A 25,047-nucleotide genomic window follows, 5' to 3' on the forward strand; every position below is an offset into this window, starting at 1 on the left:
AATGTATAAGCTACTCAAACAATAACCAAGTATGAACTGTGCTTAATTTTAACCTAAAAATCCTAGATTTACAAATTAAGACTAAGTTTTTTTAAAGTGTTTGAAAGCTTAAGAAAAGCAAAGTTTTCCATTGACAACTGTAGTACATTGAACGCAATAATACAGACTCCTGTTAAGTATTGTTTTCTATGCATAAAAACCTCTATAAAACTTTAAAACAAACCCAACTGATGTCACCCTGGGGCAGACCCAAAGCAATCTGTCTGATAAGTGACACTGAGGATGAAAATAAACACTTTGAGGGCACCGGCCCCTATTCCAAGGGTGGCGGGTTCCAACCTAGCCCCGGCCAAACTGCAACAAAAAAATAGCCGAGCGTTGTGGCGGGCGCCTGTAGTCCCAGCTACTCGGGAGGCTGAGGCAAGAGAATCTCCTAAGCCCAGGAGTTGGAGGTTGCTGTGAGCTTTGACGCCACAGCCCTCTACCAAGGGCGACAAAGTGAGACTCTGACTCTTAAAGAAAAAAAGACTCTGAAAGAGTAAGCCAGAGGAGGGACAGCCTGAGGAGCAGAGGGGAATGATAGTTTTTAGGGAATCATCAGAACTTGAGTCTCAGAGTACAAAGTATAAAACAAGAATTTCTAAGTAGAGGCAAAATACCAGTACAACTACAAAATTATGCAAGAGACAGCTAAAAATACTCCCCCAAATGCCGCCAGGATTTTCAGTGTGAACTGACATATTCATATACTCAGTATGGTAAAAATGAATCTAATCGGATTCTTCCAGACCTCTTTGCTGTGGAGAGGCGTTGGTGAGCAGAGCCACTTCGGAAACAAATACGGCTTTTGTTTGCGTTTTCCTCAGCAGCTCTTGGTGCCAGCCCTGTGGCTCAGCTGACAGAGCTTGATCGTTTCTCCCTCTCTTTTTAACACAAAATGCTCATTTCCTGACAGGCAGTGGAACCACATCAGACCTCCTCCGCTTTTCCTGTCCTCTGCCTCTCAGCTTTGGGGTCTCCGTCTGAGTTGAGGTCAACACAAGAGCGAGAATGAGAAGAAACCAAAAGGAGAAAATGTGTTTGGAGGGAATAAAACGTAAACGCGGCACGCCTCTGCCCTGCCAAGGGCATTCCGGGAAGGCCTCCTCCTGCCTGACCATAGGCCCTGGTTTGCTTCCAGCTCAGGGCCTTCACATTTGCTGTTTCTTCTGCCTCAAACATGGACTTTCCCTGTGTTGTTTACTCCTGTGTCTCTGCGCCCCAAAAGGTATCATCACATAATAGCCACTTTGAGAACACATACATACACATGAATGGAGAACAGAAGGTTCTTGAATGCTCTTGCAAGGGCTGCAGCATCCTTTTTAGTTCACCCGTGATCCAGAGAGGACCTTTCAGGACAGCCTCCGACTGGAAGGGCTTCTGGTTTTCACCCAGGAGTGGCCTCGCTGGCTCGACCTTAGCTCAGGTGAGAGGAGCTGAAAAAAAAAAAAAGAGAGAGAGAGAGGCCGGCCTCTCTGTGGCTCACGCCTGTAATCCTAGCATTCTGAGAGGCGTAGGCAGGTGGATTGCTTGAGCTCTGAATTTGGAGACCAGCCTGAGCAAAACCAGACCCCAGTCTCTACTAAAAATAGAAAGACTGAGGCAAGAGGATCGCTTGAGCCTGAGCTGGAGGTTGCTGTGAGCTATGACTCCAGGCCACTCTACCCAGGGTGACAGCTTAAGACTCTGTCTCAAAAAAAAAAAAAAAGAAAGAAAGAAAGAAAAAAGAAAAGAAAATAGAGGAGGGGAGGGGAGGGAAAAGAAAAGAAAAGAGAAAATAATAACAAAACAGAGAGGGAGGAAATGGCAGCCTTTTGGAGCACTCACAATACAGAATCTTCCAAAAGCACAAATGTACTCTGTGTATTTAGTCGTCTTTTTTTTTTTTTTAATCAGAGCTCCTGCTCAAATCCACAGACTAAGAAGTGCCTGGCTATCATGCAAGAGCCTTGAATTGACACTTTCTTCTCTTCCTAGCTCTGTGATCTCTGGCGATCCACTGATTTTCTGTGTTCATCTGTTTCCTTACATGCACTGTGAGTTTAAAAGCTTCCTGACACATAAAATAAGTTACAGACTGTGCTTGCCTCAGGAAGGAACAAAGAAGAAAATGTTTACATAGATCTAGTAAAGCTCCCCAAGAGTGGTGTTCCCAATTTGTTTTAACTGTATTGTGGTTTTCAGTGATGTTATTATTAATTATGAAATGAAAAACAGTCTCACTGAGGGGTTTCTAGATTGTGTTTCAGGTCATTGTAAGATTTCTTGGATGTACTTTAGGTTCTACAGACATTTAGTTCTATTTTATAATTGATTTTATTTTTAGGTTTACAGAAAAATTGAGCAGAGGGGCTCTTCTACAAATGGAACTTTACCCTGGAAGTGAGAACAACGTAACCAAAAATGCTACCCTCATATTAATTTGAAAAAATAAAAAATATACAAAAAAAAGAAAAAGAAAATTGAGCAGAAGGTACAGAGATTTCCCATATACTCCCTCTCCCTACATATACACAGCTTCCCCCACTAGCATTTCACATGAGAGAGGTACATTCGTTATAACCAAACTGCACAGACATACCATTATCACCCAAAGTTTACACTGTGAGCTAGAGTTCATTTTTGGTGTTGTACATTCTATGAATTTTGACAAATGTATAATGACATTCATCCACCATTACAGCATTGTTAAGAATGGTTTCACTGCCTTAAAAATCCTCTGTGCTCTGTGTTCTCTGCTTATTCATTCCTTCTTCCTCCCTAACCCCTGACAACCACTGATCTTTTTACTGTCTCCATAATTTTGACTTTTCCAGAATGGTATGTAGGTGGAATCATATGGTATGTAGCTTCTGCCGATTGGCTTGCTTCACATAGTAATAAACATTTTATCTTTGTCTGTGCCTTACATGACTTGATAGTTGTGGGGGTTCTTTTGTTTGTTTGTTTTGTTTTTTTTAGTGGTGAATATTGTGTTATATAGATGTACCACAATTTATCCATTGACCTATCAAAGAACATCTTGGTTACATCCAAGTTTTGATAATTATTAATAAACCTGCCATAAATGTCCATGTGCAGGCATTTGAACAGACATAAGTTTTCAACTTATTTGAATAAATATCAAGGAATATGATTTTTTTATTGTTTGGTGAGAGTATGTTTAGTTTTGTAAAAAATTGCCAAAATTTTTTTCAAACTGGCAGTACCATTTTGCACTCCCATTAGCAATGAAGAAGAGTTTCTATTGTTCCACATTCTCACCAATATTTGATGATGTTGGTGTTTTGAATTTTGGTCATTGTAATAGGTGTGTAGTAGTATCCCATTGTTGTCTTAATTTACATTTCCCTAATGATATCTGACGTAGAACATACTTCCATCTACTTTTTTGTCATCTGTGTATCTTCCCTGGACAAGAGCCTGTTTAGGCCTTTTGCCCATTTTACAATCCGATTGCTTATTTCTTACTATTGTACTTTAAAGAGGTTTTTAATGGGTTTTATTTTGTCCTTTTGTTTTAGAGAGCAGTTCTTTATCAGACATGTGTTTTCCAAATATTTTCTCCCAGGCTGTGACTTGTCTTTTTACTCCATTGTTGGTGACCATCACAGAACAGAAATTTTATTCATTTATCTATTTTTTCACAGAGTCTCACTCTGCTGCCCAGGCTAGAGTGCCATGGCATCAGCTGATCTCACTGCAACCTCAAACTCATGGGTTTAAGTGATCTTCTTGTCTCAGCCTCCAAAGTGGCTGGGACTACAAGTGCCTGCTATAACATCTAATTTTTTCTATTTTAAGTAGAGATAGGATCTTTCTGTTGCTCAGGCTGGTCTCAAACTCTTAGTTGAAGGAATCCTCATGTCTTGGTCTCCTACAGTGCTAAGATTTGAGGTATAAGCCAGGAATTTTTAATTTTAATGCAGTCTAGATTATGATTTTTTTAACGGATTGTGCCTTGGATCTAAGTCATTGTTATACCCAGGATCACCTAAATTTTCTCTGTGTTATCTTCTTAGACTTTTAGAGTTTTTCATTTTATATTTTGGTCTATAATTTATTTTTTGTTAATACTTGTGAAGGTTGTAAAGTGTGTATGTAGACTCATTGTTTTAAATTTGATGTCCAGTTGTTCCAAAAGCATTGGTTGTAAAGACTATCTTTGTTTTATTGTATTGCCTTTGCTCCTTTGTCAAAGAATAGTTTACTATATTTGTGTGGCTCTATTTCTAGGCTGTCTATTCTGGTCCACTAATCAATTGTCTATTTCTTTAGCAACTCATTCAATTTCTGTACCTTTATAATAAGTTTTGAAGTTGGGTGGTGTCAGTCCTTTTACTTTGTTCTTCTCCTTCAACATTATGCTGATTATTCTGGGTCTTTTACTTCTCCATATAAACTTTAAAAGAAGTTTTGAAGTTTGAAGTTTTGAAGGTTTTGAAGTTTGTTGTTGGATGGTACCTGTAGTTCAGTGGGTAGGGCACTGGCCACATACACCAAGGCTGGCAGATTCGAACCCAGCCCAGGCCAGCTAAACAACAATGATAACTGCAACAACAACAACAAAAAATAGCTGGGCATGTGGCAGGCACCTGTAGTCCCAGCTACTTGGGAGGCTGAGGCAAGAGAATCACCTAAGCTCATAAGTTTGAGGTTGTTGTTAGCTGTGACGCCATGGACTCTAACCAAGGATGCCATAGTGAGACTCTGTCTCAAAAAAAAAGAAGATAGTTGATATTCAAAAAAAGTTACTGAAATTTTAGTTGGCATTGCAATGATCTATAAATCAAGTTGGGAAGAGTTGACATTTGGCAATTTTTCTATCCATTAACATGGAATATCTCTGCATTTACTTAGTTCTTTGATTCCCTCTTAAGAGTTCTGTGGTTTTCCTACAAATGTAGATGGTATTGTGTTTTTAATATCAATACCACTTGTTCACTTCCAGCTTATATAAAGTGATCGACATTTGTATATTACCTTATGTCCTGCAAACTTGCTATAAAGAGTTTTTTGGTTAATTCTACTGGGTTTTATTATATATAAGCAAGGTTAGTTTTATTCATCCTTTCCTAATATTTCATGCCTTTTATTTACTTGTCTTACTGCATTAACTAGGGCTTACTGTATAATGTTGAAAAAGAGTGGTGAGAGGGGACATTCTTGCTATATTCCTAACCTCATGATGTTTGCTGAATGTGGACAGCAGGCTGTGAGACTGGCAGGGCCCTCACAGCCTGAGGAACATTCAGAGAACAACCCCCCAACTGCTTTTCCTCTTTTCCTAGAGCAGCCACATTCCTTTCTTCATGGTCCCTCTGCCAGAAGTCACATAGTCCTTTCTTTGTCTAATTAACTATGCAGAGATCCTTGAGATCTCTCCCTTTCTTTCTCCTTGTCATATGCTAACAAAGTTAAGTAGTAACCACTAAAGTCATATAGTTCTTCCTTTGTTTTGTTAACCATGTTGGAATCATCATGCTTTCGGTCTTGCCTCTTGTCGTATGTTAATGAAGTTGAGTAGAAACCATTAACAAGATGGTTTGTTTTTGTTAAAGTTATTTACATTTTCCTATTGTACTGTAAGACCAAAACTATGTCTTTTGTTTATGCTATTTCCCCATATTGTCTATGCTACCTCCCCCTGGACAACCCTGTACAGATACTATAAAATAAAGCTGATTTTGTGCTTTGGGGCTGGATGCAGCCATCAGCTCAGTCAGTCCTCCCAGTCCCATGCTTTGTTTCCATGTCTTCTCTTATGCTATATTTTTCTCAGTTCCCACCAATTCCACTCTGGTTCACTCCCTCCCTGCAATGGTTTGCAACAGCTGAATTCTACTTTTTAAAATACACTTATAACTTTTCTAAATTTACATAGATAATAACACCATTGAATATGCTTGCATGCATAATTTTAAGTAAGTACAATTACTTAAAATTTGTCTTTCAGGGTAACTTCTGGGTAAACTTAAAATGAAGTCCAAGCCTACCTCTTTAAATTCTTTGTAAACTGTCATTGATTAGAACATTTTTAGATTCTGTGTAATTTTTAGTTCCTTAGCAGGCAATGCTGAGTTTCCAAGAAGGTCATCCGAGAGATCTATCTTCTAGAGAAGATCTAGAGAAGGAGTGAGCAAGTTAGCAGACTGTAGCCAGCTTACTGTCCAACAAATTCTGATTGAACTGTAGGAAGCTTTGCCACTGAATTCAGAACCAATTCACTAATAGCTGCTTTAAATATTAAGGAAGAAACATTTCCTTACCATAAATTCTTCTGTGCTTCCCAGTATTGAAATCAAGGGCAGATATTAGCAGGTTAACCCTTTACGATCCTATGTAAGACCTCATCCAACATAACAGTTTGCCTATTCTACTCTGATGTCAGAAGATGTCTGACACATTTTTTTGTTGTGTTCTATACAAGCCTAAACAAGTTGCTCTATTTACATAAAATAAAAATATATGTAACAGGAACAGTTATGACTTCTAGGAAGGATTTTCCAAGTGATCTGAAAAAGAAGATACTTCAGGAATATAAATAATGTGCCTATCATGAAAATGATGTGCCTCTCATTTCATGACAAGAGGTTAGTGACAATGTTGAGTACCTTGGCCCTTAACACAGTTGATCACTGATTACAACAGGAAACAGCTTGGGTTGTGCTTGTGGCTCAGTGGGTAGGGCACTGGCCCCATATACGGTGGATGGTGGGTTTGAAACCAGCCCCAGCCAAACTGCAATAAAAAAATAGCCAGGCATTGTAGCAGGTGCCTGTAGTCCCAGCTACTTGGGAGGCTGAGGCAAGAGAATCACCTAAGCCCAGGAGCTGGAGGTTCCTGTGAGCTGTGATGTCATGGCACTCTACCAAGAATGATAAAGTGAGACTCTGTCTCTAAAAAAAAAAAAAAGAGTGGAGAGCAAGATGGTGGCCGAGTAACAGCTTCTTTGCTTCTGGGCACCGTGAGTCCGGGGAGATAGGACTCCAGGCATCTCTGGCTGGTGGGATCTGCCTATCATCACCCCTGTGAGGATACAGAGAGTCAGCAAGAGACTTCTGGACCCCAAGAGGAGGACTAAAACAGTGGAAAACTGGCAAGTGGTCGCGTGTATTCAATCAGTCTAAACCCGCCCACAACTGTAAGTTCAGTAGCAGGGAGACTGCAAACCAGAAAGGCCTTATCTATGAACTGTTTTGGTGTCTTTGGACTTGGCACTCAGTTGAACTGCCCTGGGGAGAGCCTGAGCGGAAATGCGGAGAACGTTGGCTGTTGTCTAGGGCCCCAGTCTGAGCCGCTGAGCCAGACAGAGCTAATAGTGTTTGGCTGTGGGCCACAGGGAGCCATTGTGAGCAATCTGCCCCAGCAAGCTCCGCCCTCAGGGTGGCAGAGCTAGCATCGGGTGGGAGCTGGTAACCCAGCACCGAGTAGCCTAAGGGTGGGGTCTGAGCCGCCTTGCAGCCCAACCCTCAGGGGCAGAGTGAGACTGGTTTTGGCACACTGGGTAAGTGGATAGCCATTTCAGCAGTGAATCCAGCGACAAGCACTTTCCTGGGAAAGCTTCTGCTCAGCAAGTTTACAAGTTCAAAGTGCCTTGTAAGTGGGCTGAAGAGAGATTTAGGGTCTCTACCTGCTGGAGTTTGAGAAATCAGCAGCCTCCAGTTGTATCAGAACTGTGATTAACATCTATACCCCAGAAGACCACGTGTTCCCCAGACAATATTCAACAACATATACATACTGCTTTGTTTTTGGTTGTGCTTTTTTTTTGGTTTGGTTATTTTTTTATTTATTTTGATGTTGTTGATGTTGTTTTGTTTTTTAATTTCAACCTTTTCCATACAGATCTTTTTTCATTCTCAATTTTTCTAGTTTAATTATAATTTTCCATTGCTGCCTTTTTTAATAACTAGAACTTCATTTTTGCTACTGTTTCTACCACTATTATTTGGTTTTTCACCCAATTTTATCCTGTAAAGTTTTCTGTTTGCTTGTTTTGGTTTGATTTATAGCATTTTTGTTTTTCCTCTCTACTTGGTGGAGGTGGGGTACTGTGTCTGATCAGGTTAGCAGAAAGCTGCTGACCTCAAGGGAACCACCCAACTGGGCACCACCAGAAGGTGGTTTTTTTAAGGTTGTGTCAAAGTACCGTACTGTACACCTATATTGCTCTGTCTCCCTCTTTCTGTGCCTCTCTTCTTTTTGTCAATATTACTTTTACCCACCCCCACTCCTTTCTCTATTTTTTTTTCACTCACTCGGTCCTCCTTTCTTTCATCCCTTTCTTGCTCTTCAACCTTCTCACCCTTCTGGTCCTGTACTAAAAGGATTCATCTAGTCCACAGGCACGAGAACTTAAAGGGCAAGAGGAAATGAAAGGAAAATTAGGACAAGGAAACAGATAAAAGAAATCACTCATGAGGAAGAATCAGCAGAAAACCCCAGGCAACATGAAGAACCAGTCCAGAACAACCCCACCAAGGGACCATGAGGTAGCTACTGCAGAGGATTCCACCTATACAGAAATGTTAGGAATGACAGAAAGGGAACTTACAATATACATGTTGAAAACAATGAAAGAAATGATGGAAACAATGAAGGAAACTGCTAATAAAGTGGAAAATAACCAAAAGGAAATCCAAAAACAGAATCAAATAAGAGATGAATGATATGAAGAATATAACAAGGATATAGCAGAGCAGAAGGAACTGAAACTGTCAATTAGGGAACTTAAAGATGCAATGGAAAGTATCAGCAACAGGTTAGAACATGCACATGAAAAGAATTTCAGAGGTAGAAGACAAAGTTCTTGAGATAACTCAGATAGTAAAAGAGGCAGAAAAGAAGAGAGAGAAAACAGAACATTCACTGTCAGAATTATGGGACTTCATGAAGCGTTCCAACATACGAGTTATAGGAATCACAGAAGGGGAAGAAGAATGCCCCAGAGGAATAGAAGCCATACTAGAGAATATTATAAAAGAAAATTTCCCAAAGATTCTGACACACTGCTTTCAGAGGGATACCGGACCCCAGGTCACCTCAACTCAAACCAAGCTTCTCCAAGACAGATTGTGATGAACCTGTCCAAAGTCAAGACAAAAGAAAAGATTCTGCAAGCTGCCAGGAGTAAGCACCAGTTGACCTACAGGGGCAAATCCATCAGAGTGACTGCAGACTTCCCTAATGAAACTTTCCAGGCAAGAAGACAATGGTCATCTAACTTTAATCTACTTAAACAGAACAATTTTCAGCCAAGAATTCTGTACCCTGCTAAGCTAAGCTTAAAAATTGATGGAGAAATCAAAACATTTACAGATATACAAACATTGAGAAAATTCGTCACAACAAGACCAGCTCTACAGGAAATATTTCAACCTGTTCTGCACACTGACCACCACAATGGATCAGCAGCAAAGTAAAAACTCAGAAATTAAAGGACAGAATCTAACCTCCACACTGATGCAAAAGAATGGACTCTCACAAAATAAGATGAATAAAATACTACAACACTTATCAATTATCTCAATAAATATTAATGGCTTGAATGCCCCATTGAAGAGACATAGATGGGCTGACTGGATTAAAAAACACAAGCCATCCATTTGCTGTCTGCAAGAAACACACCTGGCTTCAAAGACAAATTAAAGCTCCGAGCCAAGGGTTGGAAGACAATTTTTCAGGCAAATGGAATTCAGAAGAAAAGAGGAGTTGCAATCTTATTTTCAGATACATGTGGATTTAAAGCAACTAAAGTCAAAAAAGACAAAGATGGTCACTTTATATTGGTCAAGGGAAAAATACAACAAGAAGACATTTCAATTCTAAATATTTATGCACCCAATTTAAATGCTCCCAGATTCTTGAAACACACCTTACTCAGTCTGAGCAATATGATATCTGATAATACCATAATAACAGTGGACTTTAACGCTCCTCTTACAGAGCTGGACAGATCCTCTAAACAGAAATTAAACAAAGATATAAGAGATTTAAATGAGACCCTAGAACAACTGTGCTTGATAGACAGTGCATATAGAACACTCCATCCCAAAGATAAAGAGTATACATTCTTCTCATCACCCCATGGAACATTCTCCAAAATTGATCATATCCTGGGACACAGAACAAATATCAATAGAATCAAAAGAATTGAAATTTTACCTTGTATCTTCTCAGACCGTAAGGCACTGAAGGTGGAACTCAACTCTAACAAAAACGCTCGACCCCACCCAAACGCATGGAAATTAAACAATCTTCTGTTGAACAACAGATGGGTGCAGGAAGAAATAAAACAGGAAATCATTAACTTCCTTGAGCATAACAACAGTGAAGACACAAGCTACCAAAACCTGTGGGATACTGCAAAAGCAGTTTTGAGAGGAAAATTCATCACTTTAGATGCCTACCTTCAAAAAACAGAAAGAGAGCACATCAACAATCTCACAAGCCATCTTATGGATTTGGAAAAAGAAGAACAATCTAAGCCTAAACTCAGTAGAATGAAAGAAATCTCCAAAATCAAATCAGAGATCAATGAAATTGAAAACAAAAGAAACATTCAGAAAATTAATGAAACAAGGAGTTGATTTTTTGAAAAAATAAATAAAATAGATAAACCACTGGCCAGAATAACGTGAAATAGAAAAGTAAAATCTCTAGTAACCTCAATCAGAAATGATAAAGGGGAAATAACAACTGATCCCACAGAGATACAAGAGATCATCTCTGAATACTACAAGAAACTCCATGCCCAGAAATTTGACAATGTGAAGGAAATGGATCAATGTTTGGAATCACACCCTCTCCCTAGACTCAGCCAGGAAGAAATAGAGCTCCTAAACAGATCAATTTCAAGCAATGAGATCAAAGAAACAATAAAAAATCTTTCAACCAAAAAATGCCCTAGTCCAGGTGGTTTCACTCCAGAATTCTATCAAACCTTCAAGGAAGAGCTTATTCCTGTACTGCAGAAATTATTCTAAAAAATTGAGGAAGAAGGAATCTTCCCCAACACATTCTATGAAGCAAACATCACCCTGATACCAAAACCAGGAAAAGACCCAAACAAAAAGGAGAATTTCAGACCAATCTCACTCATGAATATAGATGCAAAAATTCTCAACAAAATCCTAGCTAATAGATTACAGCTTATCATCAAAAAAGTCATTCATCATGATCAAGTAGGCTTCATCCCAGGGATGCAAGGCTGGTTTAATATACGCAAGTCCATAAACATTATCCACCATATTAACAGAGGCAAAAATAAAGATCAGTTGATCCTCTCAATAGATGCAGAAAAAGCATTTGATAAAATCAGCATCCTTTTCTAATTAGAACACTGAAGAGTATAGGCATAGGTGGCACATTTCTAAAACTGATTGAAGCTATCTATGACAAACCCACAGCTAATATTTTACTAAATGGAGTAAAACTGAAAGCTTTTCCTCCTAGAACTGGAACCAGACAAGGGTGTCCTCTGTCACCTTTACTATTCAATGTAGTGCTGGAAGTTCTAGCCAATACAATAGGCAAGACAAGGAAATAAAGGGAATCCAAATGGGAGCAGAGGAGGTCAAACTCTCCCTCTTTGCTGACGACATGATCTTATACTTAGAGAACCCCAAAGACTCAACCACAAGACTCCTAGAAGTCATCAAAAAATACAGTAATGTTTCAGGATATAAAATCAATGTCCACAAGTCAGTAGCCTTTGTATACACCAATAACAGTCAAGATGAGAAGCTAATTAAGGACACAACTCCCTTCACCATAGTCTCAAAGAAAATGAAATACCTAACAAAGGAGGTGATGGACCTCTATAAAGAAAACTATGAAATCCTCAGAAAGGAAATAGCAGAGGATATTAACAAATGGAAGAACATACCATGCTCATGGATGGGAAGAATCAACATTGTTAAAATGTCTATACTTCCCAAAGCAATCTACCTATTCAATGCCATTCCTATCAAAATACCAACATCATATTTTCAAGATTTGGAGAAAATGATTCTGCGTTTTGTATGGAACCGGAAAAAAACCCATATAACTAAGGCAGTTCTTAGTAATAAAAATAAAGCTGGGGGCATCAGCATACCAGATTTTAGTCTGTACTACAAAGCCATAGTGGTCAAGACAGCATGGTACTAGCACAAAACAGAGACATAGACACTTGGAATCGAATTGAAAACCAAGCAATGAAACTAACATCTTACAACCACCTAATCTTCAATAAACCAAACAAGAACATACCTTGGGGGAAAGACTCTCTATTCAATGAATGGTGTTGGGAGAACTGGATGTCTACATGTAAAAGACGGAAACTGGACCCACACCTTTCCCCACTCACAAAAATTGATTCAAGATGGATAAAGGACTTAAATTTAAGGCATGAAACAATAAAAATCCTCCAAGAAAGCATAGGAAAAACACTGGAAGATATTGGCCTGGGGAAAGACTTCATGAAGAAGACTGCCATGGCAATTGCAACAACAACAAAAATAAACAAATGGGACTTCATTAAACTGAAAAGCTTCTGTACAGCTAAGGAGACAATAACCAAAGCAAAGAGACAACCTACACAATGGGAAAGGATATTTGCATATTTTCAATCAGACAGAAGCTTGATAACTAGGATCTATAGAGAACTCCAATTAATCCACATGAAAAAAGACAACAATCCCATATATCAATGGGCAAGAGACATGAATAGAACTTTCTCTAAAGATGACAGATGAATGGGTAACAAACACATGAAAAAATGTTCATCATCTCCATATATTAGAGAAATGCAAATTAAAACAACCCTGAGATATCATCTAACCTCAGTGAGAATGGCCCACATCACAAAATCTCAAAACTGCAGATGCTGGTGTGGATGTGGAGAGAAGGGAACACTTTGACACTGCTGGTGGGACTGCAAACTAGGACAACCTTTCTGGAAGGAAGTATGGAGAAACCTCAAAGCACTCAAGCTAGACGTCCCATTTGATCCTGCAATCCCATGACTGGGCATCTACTCAGAAGGAAAAAAATCCTTTTATCATAAGGACACTTGTACTAGACTGTTTATTGCAGCTCAATTTACAATCGCCAAAATGTGGAAACAGCCTAAATGCCCACCAACCCAGGAATGGATTAACAAGCTGTGGTATATATATACCATGGAATACTATTCAGCTATTAAAAAAAAATGGAGACTTTACATGCTTTGTATTAACCGGGATGGAAGTGGAAGACATTATTCTTAGTAAAGCATCAGAAGAATGGAGAAGCATGAATCCTATGTACTCAATTTTGATATGAGGAAAATTAATGACAATTAAGGTTATGGGGGGGAGGAAAAGCAGAAAGGGACGGAGGGAGGTGGGTGGGGCCTTGGTGTGTGTCACACTTTATGGGGGCAAGACATAATTGCAAGAGGGACTTTACCTAACAATTGCAATCAGTGTAACCTGGCTTATTGTACCCTCAATGAATCCCCAACAATAAAAAAAAAAGAAAGAAAAGAAACAGCCTGTTCAATTTGAAAAACCAATAGTTATTTTATAATACACAAAGTTTATGGGAAAAGTGGACAGGGATTATCCGTATTGTGGATATTACAAATGTACCAGGAGGTCCTATAAATGGTGGGAAAATTGTTCTTCTGGCTGATGGAAGTTGCAGTTCTGAATAGCTACATCCTTTACTCATTAGATAAGAACGAGAGTATAGAAAAAGTGCTGACACACCCTTCTGGGTGTTTTCTAAATTTCAGATTAATATGAGATTACGAACTATTAGTTTACAATACTTGAATTTGTTAGCTAAAGTCTGTTGTAGTAGTTGTGTCCTACACACAGGAGGTATGCAATATACCCTTATATTGTACCCATTAGGTAAGACCTCACCAATCTCTTCCCCTCCTCCCTTCTTGCCCCTCCCAACTCCCATCCCCCCAATTGGAATTGAATTTTTCCTCTTGTGTGGTCATGTATTAGTTTATCTACTGGTTTCATATTAGTATTGAGTACATTGGATACTTGCTTTTCCAGTCTTGTGATACTTTACTAAAAAGAATGTGTTTCAACTCCATCCAGGTTAAAGGATGGAGGTAAAGTCTCCATTATTTTTTAAGGCTGAATAGATTCCATAGTATACATATGCCACAGTTTATTAAACCATTCATGGGTTGATGGGCACTTAGGTTGTTTCCTCATCTTGGTGATTGTTAATTGAGCTGTGATAAACAAGCTAGTGCAAATATCCTTATGAAAAAATAGTTTTGTTTTTCTTCTGGGCAGATGCCTAATAATGGGATTGCAGGATCAAATGGGAGGTCTATTTTAAGTTCTTTGAGGATTCTCCATACTTCTTTCCAAAGAGGCTGTATTAGTTCACAGTCTCACCAACGGTGTAAAAGTGTTCCCTTCTCTGCACATCCACGTAGCATTTGCAGCTCTGAGACTTTGTGATATGGGTTATTCTTACTGGGTTTATGTGATATATCACGGTGGTTTGTTTTGCATTTCTCTGGTGATTAGGGACAATGAGCATTTTTTATATATGTTTGTTGGCCATTCCTCTATCCTCTTCAGAAAAGGTTTTGTTCTTGTGTCTTGCCCAGTGATAGATGGGATTGTTTGCTTTTTTGTTGTTGATTAATTTGAGTTCTCTATAGATCCCAGTTAGCAAGCCTTTGTCAGATCTATAACATGCAAATATCTTTTCCCATTCTAAAGCTTGTCTACTTGGTTTAATTGTTGTGTCCTTAGCTGTGAAGAAGCTTTTCAGCTTAATTAACTCTCATTTGTTTATTTTTGTTATTCTTGTTTCAATTGCCACTGACGTCTTCTTCATAAGATCTTTCTCCAGGCTGACATCCACAAGAGTTTTACCCACACTTTCTTCAAGGATTTTTATTGTTTCATGTCTTATTTAAATCTTTTAGCCATCTTGAGTCACTTTTTGTAAGTGGTGAAAGATGTGGGTCTTTCAGTCTCTTACATGTGGTTATCTAGTTCCCCCAGCACCCTTTATTGAATAGGGATTCTTTCCCCCAATGTATGCTTTTGTTCAGTTTCTCAAAGATCAGATGGCTATAAGAGACTAGCTTCATCTCTAGGTTTTCTATTCTGTTCTATATGTTTATGTCTCTATTTTTGTGCCAATACCATGCTGTTTTGATCACTGTGGACTTCTAATATAACCTGGAATCTGGTAGAATGATTCTTCCAGTTTTGTTTTATTACTAAGAATTTCCTTGGCTTTGTGGATTATTTTTTGTTCCATATGAAACAAAGAACTATTTTTTCCAGTTCTTCAAAGTATGATGTTGGTATTTTAATGGGGATTGCATTGAATCTGTAGATTGTTTAGGGTAATACAGACATTTTAACAATGTTGATTCTTCCCAGACAAGAGCATGTATGTTCTTCCATTTGTTAATGTTCTCTGCTATTTCTTTTCTTAGGGTTTCATAATCCTCTTTGTAAAGATTCTTTATCTCCTTTGTTAAACATGTTCCCAGTGCTTCATTTTCCTTGAAGCTACTGTGAAGGGTATTGTGTCCTTGATTTGCTTCTCAATGTGGCTATTATTGGTGTATATAAAGGTTATCAGTTTGTGAACATTGATTTTGTACCATGAGATGTTACTGTATTTTTTGATCACTTCCAGGAGTCTTGTGGTTGTGTGTCTACATTTTCTAGGAGTCTTGTGGTTGTGTGTCTACATTTTCTAAGTATAAGATTATATTGTCAGCAAACAGTGAGGGTTTGACCTCCTCTGCCCCCACTTGAATGGCCTTAATATCCTTTTCTTGCCTGATTGCATTGGCAAGAACTTCCAGCACTATGTTTAATAGTAGTGACAATAGTGGACATCTTTGTCTTGTTTCAGTTCTAGATGGGAAAGTTTTCAGTTTTACTCTATTTAGTATGATATCGGCTGTGGGTTTTCTATAGATGCCTTCAATCAGTTCAAGAAATGTGCCATCTATGCCTATTTTCTTAAGTTATCCTTGTTAGAAAAAGATGTTGAATTATGTCAGATGATTTTTCTGCATCTATTAAGAGAGTCATATTCTCTGTTTTTGCTTCTATTTAGTGGTGAACTACATTTATGGATTTTCATGTTAAACAAAACTTGCATCCCTGGGATAGAGTCTACCTAATCATGATGCATACTTTTTTCATGTGTAGCCGTAATCTATTTGCTAGGATTTTACTGAGTATTTTTGCTTCAGTGCTCGTTAGTGAAAGTGGTCTGTGGTTCTCCTCTTTAGTTGGATCCTTCCCTGGTTTTGCTTGGTGATGTTGCTTTGAAGAACATGTTAAGGAAGGTTTCTTCCTTCTCAATGTTTTGAAATAGGTTCTGCAGCATAGGTACAAACTGTTTTTTGAAGGTTTGATAGAATTCTGGTGTGAAACCATCAGTTCCAGGGCTTTTCTTTATTGGGAGCTTTCTTTTTTTGTAGAGACAGAGTTTCACTTTATGGCCCTTGGTAGAGTGCCATGGCATCATACAGCTCACAGCACCCTCCAACTCCTGGGCTTAAGCAATTCTCTTGCCTCAGCCTCCTGAGTAGCTGGGACTATAGGTGCCTGCCACAACACCCGGCTATTTTTGGTTGCAGTTCAGCCGGGGCCGGGTTTGAACCCGCCACCCTTGGTATATGGGGCCGGCGCCTTACCAACTGAGCCACAGGTGCCGCCCGGGAGCTTTTGTTTATTATTTCTTTAATTTCAGTGTTTGATATTAGTTTGTTCAAGAGATCTATTTCTTCCTGATTAAGTCCAAGAAGAGTGGGTGATTCCAAATATTGGTCAATTTCTTCCACTTTGTCCAATTTGGGGCATTAAGTCTTCTGTTGTAGTCAAAGATAATCTCCTGGAAATCTGTGATGTCTGTTGACATTTCCCCTTTTTTGTTATTGATTAAGATTATTACAGATTTTACTTTTCTGTTTCTAGTTAATCTAGCCAAAGGTTTATCAAATTTATCTTTGTGAAGAACATATAATAACAATAATAAATAAAATTATATAAAATGTAAAAAAGAAGGATATCTTAGTTGTTGTTTGAGAAATTTATGAGGGAAAGATGAGAAAAGTGGAAAAAATTCTACAAAAAGAAAGAAAAAAAAGAAATAGAAAGAAAGGGGGAATAAAACTGTAAAGAAAACCCCGCTTAATACTGAAGAAAATGAAAAAGTAAAAATATAACTAAACAAAAATTTTTAAAAACCAAAGGAAAACAATTTTTAAAGAATTGAAAAAAAAGATATTGCAATATATCACCTGGACATCAGGTGGCACTCCAGAGTTAGGAGACAAAGACACATGCATGATTCTGCTGTATCAGGTGGGGGCTGGAAGACACTAACCAGTTGCAAAGGAGACCCATCCATCTTCCTGATTTATTTGCCCTCAATCAGAGCTTGGTCACTTTGCTACTGTGCTCAATCCCCTAAAGGCTAGGAGCCTGAAGCTCTCACCACACCTCTTGTGAAATACTTCAACCCTCCAAACAGTGCCCCCTTGGCCAGAAAGAGGGGCTTTCCCAGGGTGAGGGAGCTAAGCAGGTGCGCCAGGGCTGGCCATGTAGTGGGACTCTGCAAGACAGCCATCTTACAACTGGAGTCCCTAGTTAGCAGCCAAACCCATGGGAAATCTACTCCACTTAATGGTTCCATCTTGGCAGCCAGGAGCTGTTGAAGTCCACTCACTTGCTCAAGCCCTTCCAAGGCAGCTCCAGTGATCACCCAAGTCCCAAAAAACTTCAGTACAGGCCTTCTCTGTGTCTAGCCCTCCACCAGCTGTCCAGGCAGCTTCTACAAAACCCAGGCATTTGCCTTAAGTGCCAGTCTTCCACTGCTCCTGACCTCCTCCTTGACTCCTGGAGTCGCCTGCTATCTCACTGTGCCCCCAGAGCCATGTTTCTGGGCAAGACACTATAGCCACAGGTGGCTGGAGTTCTTGCTCCCTGATCTCACCACAAGTGGCTGTTGAGAAGATGTCTCTAGTCTTCCAACTTGCTCCTGACACACCTTTTCTATAGGAGAAATCTCATCACTCAGTGTGTGAGCATCTCATCACTCAGTGTGTGAGCAATGTGAGGAACAGAAATTCAAGAAATTCAAGAAAGAAGAGAAGACCATTATCTTCTGACACAGAAGAAAGGCTAAATGGGAAAGATGCATTTTACGATGCAAAATGAAAAAGAAGTCAACGAAAAATTGCATGGTTTTTAGCAGAAGAAATCAGAATGGTGGAAGGAGAGAAACTAATTTCTACTGTGAGATACACAAGAGGAAGCCTGGACTTTATCCTGGAGAGTGCTTCAAGAAATATCACACTCAAAAAAAAAATTATAAACAAAAATAAATAAAGCTAGGTGTGGTGGCTCATGCCTGCAATCCTAGCACTCTAGGAGGCTGAGCCAGGTGGATTGCTTGACCTCAGTAGTCCAAGACCAGCCTAAGCAAGAGTGAGACCCCATCTCTATTCAAAATAGAAAAACTAGACAGGTGTTGAGGTGGATGCCTATACCCCCAGCTACTTGGGAGGCTGAGGCAAGAGGATAGCTTGAGCCCAAGAGTTTGAGGTTGCTGTGAGCTAAAAAGACAGTATGGCACTCTACCCAGGGCAACAGAGTGAGACTTTGTCTCAAAAACATAAATAAAATAAAATAAAATAAAATAAAATAAAATAAACAAAAGCACTTTAATTTATGTAAACTAAAATAGATAATAAAATCATTTGGTAAGTTCATTTTTATGTCTTTCTCTTTTAAAAATTTAGGACAATTACAAGTAGTCCACCAACCTCTTTCTTGACCAAAGTAAGAGCTGGGGAGTATGTGGGTGGCAGAAAAATTGGATTGGAAAGATTAAATTGGCTCCATAACATTTTCATAGAGTCATATTAATGTCTTGAGTCCTAAGGGGTATCCTAAAAATGTTACTTTATTATACGTTTAGACTTTTTACAAAACTTCATTATAGATAGAAAAATGGAAAAAATGAGACAGTTAGCAAAATCTCCTCACATGCTATCAGAATGAATTCCATAATATCCCTAGACTCTCCATTTAGAAGGGTTTCCAGAAGTTTGTTTGCTTGTTCCACTTCACCTTCATCATCAATCCCTTCTCTAACTCTAGAGCTTGACAACAGACATAATTCCTATTGTTGACATGTGCCCTTGCAGAAAAAAATGAAAGTACAATGGCCTAAAATGTTCTAGATTATTTTCCTTTCTTCATAGAAACACAAATACTTTCTAAATCATAATAATCACTATGGAAAAAGAGATTTTTTTTTTAGTTTCTGCCCTGTTTCAGACATTTCAAATGTTTGAGTGTCCTGGAGATTTGCTTGACTTTAATCTTATTTTAGAGGGGAACCATCTTGAAAAGTCAAGGATCAAAAGGCAGAACAGTAGAGAAATTCTGGTAAATAAATAAATGCAATTATTTTTCATTGAGTTGAAAAGACAGAGTAAATTAATACTATTCAGGAACACAATGTAGTGCATCATCAATTAAACTGAGATTAATTGCTCAAAGTCCAAAGTAATGAGTTTTGGAAATTTTTTCCGTTAATTAAAATTTATTTTGAAACTAATTTATGTAACAAAGGCTTTATAACAAATAAAGAGTAATGTAATAAACATGTAATGCTCCCCACAAAGTTTAAGAAATGACCATTGCCAACTAGCAACATTGTTTAAACTCTGTTAAGACAATCTTAGTATTCATTTTTTGTCTAAATGGTTTATGAGTTCTGTTTTTTTCTTGAAAAATTCTGTAAATAATTAAATTCCATGTGGGAAACAGGTACCTGTTTATTGTCCCATCAAACATTACATTCACTGCTAAACCAGGACACTCTTAATGTATGTTGTAATGACTTTGCTATACATATTCATCTGTTCATCTGTTCAATAAACATTTATTGAACTTTTATTATGTGCTTGCGTTTTACTTTGACTCAATCTTCATGTTCTTAATTTGAAGTGAGATGATTTTTGTAGCTTTATTCTTTGCACCATAGTACCAATCTCACTTCTGGGAAAGATTTTTCAAACGTTATCTATGACAAAGCTGGTATGCTGTTTCCTTTCTAATATAAACGGGTCCTTCCTACTTTTGCCTGAAACTAGGTACTTAGAGTTACAATCTTAGAGTTACCAACAGAACAAGAGTAGTTCTGTTTTCAATTTTTTGTTTTAATTTTTGACTCATGAAATATGTTAATCATAATACTGTTCAAATGACTCCTTAGTGCTTATCTTTGTTAAGGCAAGTGTATCTGTTACATGAAGGAAGATACTCTATAAATATTCATTAAGTAAATTGATAAATATATTTTAATTGGAAGTATAATTTATCAAAAGAAAAAATTGTACTTATTTTTCAGCTAGATCAGAGTGATTTTAAAGAGAAAATAGGCTCCATATCACCTCAAGTTTGCCCTTCCGGCCACATCTGCCTCAAAAGTCTCTGTTATAACCTGTGACATTGCTGCATTTGTGCTCATATGTACACTTTTCTGACAAGAGTAAATTCATCTACTTCTGTAAAATTTTCATCTGGGGTACCTGCAACTCAGTGGTTAGAGTACTGACCCTGTGCACTGGGATCAGTGGATACAAACCCAGCCCAGGCCTGCTAAACAAAAAAAAAAAAAAAAAGAAAGAAAATTTAAATGCATTCTTTTCCACCAAGCACAGTGGCTCCTGCCTGTAATCCTAGCACTCTGGGAGGCCAATGTGAGTGGATTGCTTGAGCTCACAAGTTCAAGACCAGCCTAAGCAAAAGCAAGACCCCATCTCTACTAAAAATAAAAAAACTGAGGCAAGAGGATTGCTTGAGCCCAAAGGTTTCTGTGAGCTATGATGCCATGGCACTCTACCCAGGGTGATAGCTTGAGACTCCGTCTCAAAAAAGAATAAAAATTAAAAAAATAAATAAATAAAACTTTCATCTGTCAAATGTTCTACCCTAGGAAATTCCCCCAGAAACAATTCCTATATTTTCCTTGACAAGCACTGGAATTATCAAGACTTGGGAAGAAAAAAAAGAAATACTCAGTTTATTTTCTCTAGGCCTTTGGTTCTTAACTATTTGTTAACTTCTTCAAAGGAAAAATAGGGGGTGGAGGGTGGGATGACTCCTTTCCTCTGTATTTTTTAGATGAGTATGCATTATATCGTAAATATAACAAATAAAATTGTTTAAATAAGCAAGCCAAATGGTACTAATATACTTTGATGTCTCCAAACAATGTGATTTTAGATTTACCAAAGTTAAAAGAGGAAAATAAAAAGCTCTGAGTATTTTTCCTTTTCAGAAAAGTCAATCATTTCTAACTTCAGTCTCCTAACTTAGAGTTTTTGGTACACATTTTGAAGTGTGTACTGCCTCTTGAGATTCTTTATATCATGTTATTTAATGTCTGTAGAATTATTTATTAGTTCACTGATTTAGAAACATAGTAAGGGCTCTAAGAACAAAGTAGTATCCTGAAGAGTTTTGGAAAGAAATAAATTATTTTGGAATTAACGTAAGTTTTAGGCCACTGGAGTTGAGATTCCTAAGTGAAAAGAAAAGGAGTCAGAACCAAGTTTGTTTATGCCTCTATGGCAGGAACTGCAATGTTGTTTTTAACAGTAGTCAAGAGAGACAATATATTTATTTAAAATAAATAGTTTAACCAGAACAAAGAATTATATGATCCACGTTAAACTCAAACTCAAGCACTTAAGTAGAAGGAAATAGATTGGCTAGGAAAATACGGAACTACTCCCGGAGCACTGGGATATTTGTGGCTAATGAAAGGGAATATTTCTAAAAATAAGTCTTGGTGGTACTGCCCAGATGTCCTAAATTGTCTTCTGATGGAGCCCAGGGTAATTTTCTCTGAGTTTCTCAATAGAGTATCTAGCCTAGCTTAAAGTTCTTAAGACCTCATGCCCTCAAACTCACTTGAAATTGAGAGAAGTAAAGGAATTAGAGCAAAACTTGTAGCCCCTAGACTATTTTAAAGGGTTTTGTATCTACCTAGGGTGTTTAGATAAAATTTCTCATGCTTTGTCATTTTAAGCACTACGAGGCTAGCCCTTACCCTTCTCCTCATCTTAATCTTTGGAGCTGGTTTTCTCCGCCGACTCACTCCCTGATCTTTGAAGGGATTTTTTATTTGGATGTGACTCTCAAATCCACTTTTCCCCAAGATTCTGTCTTCAGTCTCCACTTCACCCTTCACATTCTTATTTGAAGCTTCATGTCACCAACTTTCAAAACCCTAACCAAGAGCAAAGTCCACAGAGGCCCACTTGCTAATAAGGAAATAGATTTAGACCTGGGTAATGTAGAAAGAACAGTAAAGGAATTCAAAGTAAAGGTTATCAGGCAGAGCAAGAGCTCCTCTAGGCTTGTAGAAGCTGACAGTCAGCCTTGTGACAACCATGGCAGCCCAACAGAACTGGTTTTTGCAGTTAGGCTCAATATCAATCCAAGTAGCAGTAAGGTTCCCACACGCACCTTGTGAACGGCTTATGTTTGAGTGTCTCTCGAATGAGGACATAAGGAAGTGAGGGGAGAGCAGCAGTGTATCTGTAGGACAAGGAAACTCAAAGGCCTGCCACAGTGAATATAAATGACTCCTAGGCCCTCAGTGGTGAATAGGAAGGAAATGAGAAAGAGAGAATTCTTGAAGTCATTGGTAGAAGGAAACCACTGTTAAAGATCAGTGAGAAAGGACGTATAGTTTTTGTTGTCTATCCTTTGATGCTATACCCAGGGGAAGCAAGGATACAGATGTTTCCTCTACAAAACACTCTGAATTTAGTAGAATAATGCAGCTGTCCTGGACTTGGGGCCAGAAGACCCAGGTTCACATTCTGGCTTCACCATCATGGTGCCATTTCCCACACATTCATTATCTCCCTAAACCTTGGCTTGCTAGCTTTTAAAATAAAGATGACATAAAAATATTCATCTGGGTGGTACCTGTGGCTCAAAGGAGTCGGGCACCAGCCCCATGTCCCAGAGGTGGTGGGTTCAAACTGTCACCAAAATAAAAAATCCCAGCCAAAAATGGCAAAAAAAAAAAATAATAAATAAATAATAATTATAAATAAATAAAATAAACAGATAAAAATATTTATCTTGTACTGTTGTTAAGAGAAATACATGAAGTAACATATGTAAAATAATTTCCAAATAACTAAATTACCTTTTAAATTAAGGTTGTATCATGAGTTTTAATACATAAGGACTATGGTGTTTATGTTCAGTATTTGAGATTTATTTTTCTTTTTAAATACACTTATTTTATTTTATTATTAGTATTAGTTTTGGCAGTTTGGCCGGGGCTGGGTTTGAATCCACCACCCTTAGAATATGGGGCTGGTGCCCTACCCTCTGAGCCATAGGCGCTGTCCAAGTATTTGTGATTTAAATGATACAAAGCAAAAAGAAAATTCAGAATCCAAAAATGTTGGGGAGTTAAAAGAGACATCCAGCAGGAGAGAAATAAGCATGATGGGTTTTTGAGGCAGTCAGACCTCAGTTTAAATTTGAGCTCTGCATGTAATCATGGGTTAGCACTTTTCATACTCAGGTGTCTTTGTCCATGAATAATGATTTCCAATATTTTCAGTATCAAATGAGAAAACATAGCTGACCATGACTTTAGTTTTCTTTTCCTTCTTACCGTCTACTTCTTGACATGTCTTCTTAGTCTCCCAAGATCATTAGAACCTGTGAAAGTTCAGTAGATCCAAACAAAACATAGTGTCATGTAGCCAGGTGAAGAATAAATGTTTCTCCCATGAAAGACAAAGCTGGATTCTTTATTCAATGTGTGCTCCTGTAATTATGGATCATTTATAATCTTATAAAACCATAATTCCTAAAGTAAAGAAGTTTCATGGGACACAAGATTGACACGCAGTTGTCATTATGAAGGGAGACCCAGAGCAATGTGGGAAAATTGTGTTCATAGTTGTCACTGTGACTTCATAGATTTGTTTTTGTTTGTTTGTTTTTCCCGATCCAGCACTTATAAAAATGTACCCTCTGACTTATGATCTACAATTTGAGGAATTTATTACTAGGTCAACTAATTGCCTTCTTCATGGATGTTATGGTTATGTTGTGTTTACACATCTACAGTATGAATAACTAAGATTCCATCAGTGGTATGGTAAGGTGAAAAACAAGCAATGACACATTTCTCCAAAAAATAAAAATATGTATCAATTCTTTTTGTTTTTGAGACTGTCACCCTTGGGTGAGTGCTCTGGTGTCTTCACAACTCACAGCAACCTCCAACCCTAGGGCTTAGGCCATATGCCTCAGCTTCCTGAGTAGCTGGGACTATAGGCACCTGCCACAATGCTTCCCTAATATTTTTTCCACCTGAACCAATCAATCAGAACTCAAGTGTCTTGGCCAATCAGGGCTCAGTTTTATCCACCAATCAGAACTCAGATACATTGACCAATCAGAACTAGGCAATTTTTTTTTATTTTTTATTTTTTTTATTGTTGGGGATTCATTGAGGGTACAATAAGCCAGGTTACACTGATTGCAATTGTTAGGTAAAGTCCCTCTTGCAATCATGTCTTGACCCCATAAAGTGTGACACACACCAAGGCCCCCCCTCCCTCCCTCCCTCTTTCTTCTCCCCCCGCATAACCTTAATTGTCATTAATTGTCCTCATATCAAAATTGAGTAGTAGGATTCATGCTTCTCCATTCTTCTGATGCTTTACTAAGAATAATGTCTTCCACTTCCATCCAGGTGAATACGAAGGATGTAAAGTCTCCATTTTTTTTAATGGCTGAATAGTATTCCGTGGTATACATATACCACAGCTTGTTAATCCATTCCTGGGTTGGTGGGCATTTAGGCTCTTTCCACATTTTGGCGATTGTAAATTGAGCTGCAATAAACAGTCTAGTACAAGTGTCCTTATGATAAAAGGATTTTTTTCCTTCTGGGTAGATG

The 25,047-nt window shown here is 38.2% G+C and overlaps 1 pseudogene; it reads left to right on the forward strand.

Annotated features, from left to right (window-relative positions):
* Window positions 1–1,309: 1,309 nt before the first annotated feature.
* LOC128567447 (prothymosin alpha-like) overlaps window positions 1,310–25,047 on the forward strand; it is a 55,398-nt pseudogene continuing 31,660 nt past the window's right edge.

Source organism: Nycticebus coucang, chromosome 16 (genome assembly GCF_027406575.1).
Source record: "Nycticebus coucang isolate mNycCou1 chromosome 16, mNycCou1.pri, whole genome shotgun sequence".
Taxonomy (NCBI): domain Eukaryota; kingdom Metazoa; phylum Chordata; class Mammalia; order Primates; family Lorisidae; genus Nycticebus; species Nycticebus coucang.